We start from the raw sequence: 7,849 nt of genomic DNA, 5'->3' as shown, positions 1-7,849 counted from the left end.
GTGGCTTTTTCTTATTGTCGTTTATTACTTAATTATTCCTTCCAGGCTGCCATGAAATGAGCAATTTTAAGTTATTAGTAAGGTGTGTGGAATATACATATTCAGCATCTGTTTCTGTGTTCTGTAGAAGTGTCAAAAGTCCATTAGCTTCGTTGAATCAAAGTTTAATTTCTGGATATGAAACAATAGAAATTTGCATTTTTCTAAAAACGTGTGCTCTACTGAATATTAATCTAGTAAAGTTTCATTACTTTAGAGCCCCCAGACAATGGAAACCATTGTTTTACCACGAGTAAAGATTGCACTCAACAAACAGAAAAAATAAGGGGAAAATATTAACAGACACTCTTCCAGCAAGTATGCTCAAATTAAATCTTACCTCTTAGTTAAAAATCAGCATTTGGGCTTTCACTGAATACGTTTTAAACCTTGAAATTGTGTTTATAGTATGCATTGGAAAGATGCAAAAATGATACAGACTTCAGCTTTATATAATCCTTGTCTTAGTGGTCCAAATGAGGGGGGGGGGGTTAAATATGAATTCCATGTGTAGGAATGAAGTGTCCTACTTCCTGTGTCCAAATAGGTTACTATGAATTAGATTGCCATCTATTCTATTTTGAAACAAGGAAATTATGTGAATAATTATGACTTCAAAGAAATGTGTTATTCCAGATTGTGGTTAATTAGTATAGGTTAATATGAAACCTGGGCTCCCGTCTACTAAAGTCAGGTCTACTTTGACAATCAGTGCAGATAGGCTAGAAACTAATTCACAAGGTACTTTGTGTAAGCATCTCATTCGGGGGTAGGAATGACTTTTCTGTTGTAGAATTGCCTAAATGTGAAGGAAGTTCAATTTATATCTAGGAAATAGAGGAGGGGCAGTGTATATTGGGGTTTTTTGGTAATCTTGGGCCAAAGAGGGGAGGCATTAATGGTAATTGGCTTTTTGATCTGGTAAGGATTTTATTTGAGGGAAGAGAGAGCTGAATCCACACGGCATTCACAGTTTGGTTTTGAAACGAGAATGTCAATGACAGTAATGGTGGACAGAAGGGATGTATCAAATAAATGATTTCCTCAGTGTCCTCTAATACACATGCTAAATTTTAACTTCCAAACTGTATTCTTTGTAAACCACTAACGGTTCTTTCTCCAAGGTGTTCCTCTAGGAAAGTGATATCCATCTGATATTTTGAAGTCAGTCTGGAAAGTCTGCCAGGCAGTCCTAACTGGAGTGCCTGGGCTGGCTGTTGGAGGAGGGCAGGGGAGCTGCTTGTTGAGAAGTAGTGGTGTGTGGTAGAGCTATCCCGTCGATCCTGTAGCTGGGCTCGGCTCACCTGCCGACTCCTGTGTGGGCCCTGCCTCGCTCTGGTGGACGGGCGGGCGTTCGCCAAGAGCCTGGTTATCAGATGGTACTGGGAAATTGCTTTTTTTTTTAATTAAAATTAAAAAAAATTTTTTTTTTTTTGAGACAGAGCACGAGTGGGGGAGGGGCAGACACAGAATCTGAAACAGACTCCAGGCTCTGAGCTGTCAGCACAGAACCTGACGCGGGGCTCAAACCCACGAACCTCGAGATCATGACCTGAGCCAAAGTCGGATGCTTAACTGACTGAGCCCCCCAGGCGCCTCTAAAAAAATTTTTTTTAATGTTTGTTTATTTTTGAGAGAGAGAGAGAGAGAGTAAACTGGTTAGAGACAGAGAGGGAGACACAGAACCTGAAGCAGGCTTCAGACTCTTAAGCTGTCAACACAGAGCCTGATGGCGGGGCTTGAACTCCTGAACCTGAAGATCGTTACCTTAGCTGAAGTCAGACACATAACTGACTGAGCCACCCAGGTACCCCAGGAAATTGCATTAAAAATTTAAAAAAAAAATTTTTTTTTTTTTGAGAGAGAGAGAGAGAGACAGCATGAGCAGGGGAGGGTCAGAGAGAGAGGGAGACACTGAATCCAAAGCAGGCTCCAGGCCCTGAGCTAGCTGTCAGCACAGGGCCTGACGCAGAGCTCAAACCCACAAACCACAAGATCATGACCTGAACTGAAGTCGGATGCTTAATCCACTGAGCCACCAGGCACCCCAGGAAATTGCATTTTTGAAGTAACCCAGGTTTTGCTATAAACAGCTGGTTGATACCCTAACTTGCCCAACTGGGTTTGGTTTGGTTTGGTTTGGTTTTTGTTTTTTCCTCCACTGTTTCCTCCCATCTTTCTTCCTTGGGTTTTGGTATACCAATGAAGAAAAATCTAAAACCATCTGGACAAAATGGCATGAAATAATGTAGCCATGTGCACCTGTGCTCATTCTGAAAGTTGTTACTAACACTGTGTACTTTCACAGTTTACTGGTTAAAGGTTGTGAGTTGAATTGTTTCATATGTGGCTTTATATGATTACTTTTGCTCGTAGAAATAAAGCTAATTGATAAATATTAACATAGCTAAACAGAATTGAGAACGCCCTTCTAATCTTAGTTTGCTTCTTTTTGAACCAGACTAAACTTGTAAAAACAATTAGTTTCCTTTGCGTAGGTTATATTTTTAGCATATGGCTGTGCTCATACTTGGTTATCTGTTTACTGAGGCTTTGGATGGGGACAGGAATGGGGACCAGGATAGTAAAGGGGTCAGAGGTCCTTGGTTTGGAAGACTATTGACCTGGGAACTAACAGCCGTGGGCAGGTGGAGCAAACCGTGGTGATCAGAGCTTCCGTGTTGGTATTTCATGTTAGTTAGTTAAAGACCATGTGCACGTTTTACCAGGAAGACCAAGAGACTTCCTGGTCAAGAGGTTTTTGAAAATAAATATTACCAATACATTTGTCTTATTTACTGGTCCTGATCATTTTTCAGTTTCCTTTAACGTGTATTTATTAAAGTATGTGTCTGTTAGAATGTTGGGCAAATACTGTGGTGTTGAAATATGCCTTTGAACATTTTCAGTAAAGTTGAGCTAAGATACCATTAAAAACCCCCCATTTAGTTTATTATAAATAGGAATCTTATTTTTAAAAATGGGTAACTTCCATTTCCAGATTGCCATTTTTAAAAAATTTTATTAATGTTTATGTTTTTTTAAATATTTATTTTTTGAGAGAGAGAGATATAACATGAGCAGGGGAGGGGTAGAGAGAGAGGGAGATACACGATCCTAAGCAGGTTCCATGCTCGGAGCTGTCAGCACAGGGCCTGACATGGGGCTTGAACCCACGAACTGAGAACATGACCTGAGCTAAAGTCGGACGCTTAACCAACTGAGCCACCCAGGTGCTCCTGCTTTGCCATTTTTGTATCTTTGGTTCTGTCCATTGCCCTCCGATAGAATGTAAGCTCCACGGGGGCAGGATTTTCTGTTGGTAACTGAGCCCTGGGGCTTACATAGACACATACACAGTGCTTGGCATATAGTAAACGTTAAGTCAATGTTCAATGCCATGACTGCAATTGAGGAAGTGGAGGTAAATGTGTTTTAGTCTCCCTCGTAAAACCTCTTATAACACCAGCTGGTGTTCCACTGGAGTAGAATTGATCAGAATCAAATGGGAGCTTGTCAAAATGCAGATTCTGTGGCTCCACGGTGGTGGATGAAGGTAATCTGAAAGTTAATTGGCATGGGTTCCCTTCTTCCTCTTCTAACTCCTGTCTAGGAAAAAAACCCTGATGGCCAGGGCCACAGAGTTTCCAGAAAAAAAACTAGTTTTGGGGGAGTCCGTGATCTCTGTAATCGCCACCCAGTATAGTTTGCCAAGCATCTTTCAAGGTGTTTAGGACGTATTCCTAAGGGTAACGTACTGGGGTGCACCGGGTAGGAACCCTGCAGAGTGCTCCTCCAAGAATGAGAGGTAGCCGGGCCGTGCTGCCAGGTAGGTTAGGGAGGATTGCTTTTAGGAAGAGAGGCTACCAGCAGGGCAGAATTTGGTTCCTGGACAGGCAGCATCTGGGTAGAACAGACAACCTGGAAATAGCCCATAGGAAGTGACACAGTTGAGATTCTGAAAGTGGCAAGTATATATATAGCACATAGACTTCAAAAGTCCGTGTGCTGCAGCGGATTGACTGATCAAACTGGTTAGAGCAGGAGGCAGTTTTTTAGTCATTTAAAAACAGGGTGAGAAGACAAATTACGAAAGGCTTGTGCAGGAGCCCAGGCCATCTGAATAGCCTTGGCCTTTGAGGGCATGGCGTCTGCCATGTGAGTGCACAATCAAAATAGCATCTTGTAGGGCGCCTGGGTGGCTCAGTCGGTTAGGCGTCTGGCTTCGGCTCAGGTCATGATCTCGTGGTTCGTGGGTTCGAGCCCTGCATCAGGCTCTGGGCTGACTGCTAGCTCAGAGCCTGGAGCCTGTTTCAAATTCTGTATCTCCCTCTCTCCCTGACCCTCCCCTGCTCGCGGTCTCTCTCTGTCTCTCAAAAATAAAAAACATTTAAGAAAATAGCATCTTGTTTAAAATTTGGTTTGCCCCTCTACTCTGAAAAGTAAATAAATGTTTATTGTAGGCCTTATATTCTGTATTCTTAGTATTTGGCTGGGTCTTAAATGTGCCCTGAACCTAGCTGTGCTGTCAGAGACCAGTGTTTTAAATCCTCATATCTGGAAATTACTCACATATACCCACAGGTACTTATAACCTTACTCCAGTTTACTGCCTCTTCCAAGCAAATGCTTTGTTTTGACATTAAATCTGCGGATGATTTTGTTAGACTTAACTAGACTGGTGACAAAATGCAAAAGCGGAACAACAAAAGCCTGTCACTTATAGGCCCTGTCCCCACCCACTCCCTGTTCTTCCCCCAGTCCAGCTGCTGCCTTCTGTCTACACTCCTGCAGGGCCTTCCTACCTCCTAGACATAAAAATGTATCAGAACATTCCAGAGAGCTCTGAACTCTCAGAGCGAGCAGTCAGGTGGCTGTTCAAAACTGGGTCACGGTGTTGCCAGAGCCCCGAGGCCTGCCCGCCCTTCTGGCCAGCCCCACTCTCCCCCTAACATAACCGGTAGCCTGGTCTGTGTGACCATAGGTGCCTTTGCTTATTTGCAAACGATATAAATACGGAATTAAGCGGGATGCATCCTTTTGTATCCGATTTCGATCTTAACGCTGCGTTTTCCAGTGCTGTAGTAGTGTGTGAGTGTGCCACGGTTTCTGCCTTCTGCTCTTCACCAAAGCACTTGCCTTTCCACTTGGCATTAATGTTTAGTGCTGTAGCGAATTTTTAGAGCTGTCTTGGGGAAACCTACATCCTCATTTCTGTTGAGCAGATTCCTGGGGATGGGACTCGGCCCTCTGCCGCGTGCGTCTGTGGGTTCCGGGAGGTGAGGCCCCACAGTGTCCCCAAATGGCTTTCAGTTTGCACTCGCACGCGGCATGTGAAAATTCCACGTACTCCTCATGTGGCCAACAGTAGAGATCATCAGTCTTTTCCCTTTTAACTGTCCTGGCAGCTTTCCTAAGTTTTAACCCTTCTGGTCTTCTCAGCACATCAGCCAGGGTGACTTTTTTCATTTTTAACTCAATTTACTGCTATGTAGGTAATTCTTAAGCGTGATACATAATTCAAAAGATGCCAAAAGGTACACAGTTAAAACTGTTCCTCCCACGCTTGTCTCCTAGTTCCCATCTCAACAGGCACCTATAATGCTACTGGTGTCTTGTATTTTTCCTGCAATAGCCACTTATATATCGTGTATTTTCCCTTTTCCCTAGAAATGATAGCATGTTGTGTACCCTGTACAGTACCTTTCTTTATTCACTGAAAAAAATCTTAGGGGTTATTCTGTAATCATTGCATTATTTAAAAAAAAAAAAAAAAACACTGGCTAACACGTAGCCTGAAAATGCCTCAATAACTTCCCATCGCACTTTGCATAAAATCCCAAGAGCTTCACAGTCTCTTTACAGCTGCACAACCGGGCACCTACCTACCCGGCCAGATTCTCTGCACCGCGCTCTCTGTTAGCAAGCTCCAGGCACCTAGCTGTCTTTCACTTCCTTTATTCACTGAGCCTTCCCACCCCAGGGCCCTTGCATATGCCTTCTTGACCTAGAAGGCTCTTCTGCTTCTCCCGACCTGGCTGTTTACATCCGCCTGTCACTCTGAAGTCTCTGTGCCTCAGCCCTATGTATAATTTTAAGGGTCCCGCAGTTGTGCTTTCATTGTCCCTGTATTTTTCTTTATGATCCTTGAGACCCTAGGTGTGTATTTGTGTGATTACTTGCTTACTGATATTCTACTAGATTATAAATTCCATGGGGTAGGGATTTTGTCTCTTGTTTACCACTCCTGGCATGGTGTCAGGTGCTTAATTAACAGTTACTGGGTGAATAAATGGGTTCATGTGAGGTAAATTTGCAAACAGTTATTTAAAGGGCTTAATGGCAGGTGATAAAGTAGGACCCGGGACAGAAGGGGAGTGGGTCCTGTGTACAAATGTGGAGCAGTGGTCTGACTGTATCTGTGAGAACCAGGCAGACGTAGTGATGCAGGGAGCAGTGCAGGCCATTCTGTTTTCCAAGACCGAGTTCCTGCACCTTCCACCAGGTGTCGGATATCTCCCAAAGTCTAGTGTAGACCACTGAGACCTTCCTCCGCCAGCCTGGGTGGCAACCACAGGTGACAGGGGCCCCACTTCCTAGCCATTCTGGGGAACAGGCAAGTCTGCTTCTTCCTAGGAGCTCCTACTGGTGCTCCTAAAGGTGCTGTGGCCGTGGTTGGGAAGGAAATGTCTGGGAGAGGCCAGTCTGGGCACAAACTCATCCCTTCCACCTCTGGCCCGACGGTGCCCTCTCCTCCCCTTCTCTGTCACTGTCAGCCATTCCTGTGTTGACTATTGAGTGGCCCTTCCCAATGGACTAGAATGAGGCAGGGTGTTCCAAGGAAAGAATAAGTAGAAATCTAAAATTAAGAAAAAGACCTTGACGTTAAAATGTTTAAAAGTTCTGGGAATAATGATTTAGTCACATATACATTTTGAAATGCCTGAAATGTTTTGGACAGTTATGTCCCATTTTTTTCAACATTCAGTAACTTAAATTGAAAACTTTGCCGTGGATGTGAAAAGTGTCTATATCTGTTTAAAGGGAAAAAAAGAAAAACCTAACAGGTGTTGGTGAGGCTGTGGAGAAATTAGAACCCCCATGCACTGTTGGTGGGGATGTAAAATGGTGCAGCCTCTGTGAAAAATAGCATGGAACTTCATCAACAAGTTAAAAATAGAATTCCCATAAGATCCAGCAATTCTACTTCTGGGTACATACATATCCCAAAGAACAGGAAGCAGATTTTCAAAGAGATATTTGTACACCTATGTTCAAACACCTATGTCCCCAACAGTCAAGAGGTAGAAGCCACTTAAATGTCTGTGGGTGGATGAATGGAGGGACAAAATGTATGCACATACAGTGGGATGTTACTCAGCCTCCCGTGGAAGGAAAGCACACACTACGACCTGGGTGAACCTGGAAGACATTAGCTAAATGAAATAAGCCAGTCCCCAAAAAACAAATATGGAATGATTCCACTTATATGAGGTTTCCCAGGTACTCAAATTCATGGGAGACAGAAAACGGAATGGCGGTCGCCAGGGGCTGAAGCGAAGTGGCGGGGTGGGGGGGGTGGGGGCGTTTCACAGGCAGAGTTTCCGATTTGCAGGATGAAAACATTCTGGAGATCTGTTTCTCGACAATGTGAATGTATGTAACTGTACTGAACTGTATCCTTAAAAACGGCCACGATGGTAAGTTTTATGTTGTGTATTTACACCACAGTAAAGCATACGATTTTTAGATGTTCCAGATCACCTTTAAAAGTAGCAATAAAGTAGAACAATTGCTGCTTCCGTCTAGA

This window comes from Suricata suricatta, chromosome 2, assembly GCF_006229205.1.
Source record: "Suricata suricatta isolate VVHF042 chromosome 2, meerkat_22Aug2017_6uvM2_HiC, whole genome shotgun sequence".
Lineage (NCBI taxonomy): Eukaryota > Metazoa > Chordata > Mammalia > Carnivora > Herpestidae > Suricata > Suricata suricatta.
The sequence above is the reverse complement of the archived record's forward strand: the minus strand, read 5'-3'. Positions refer to the sequence as shown.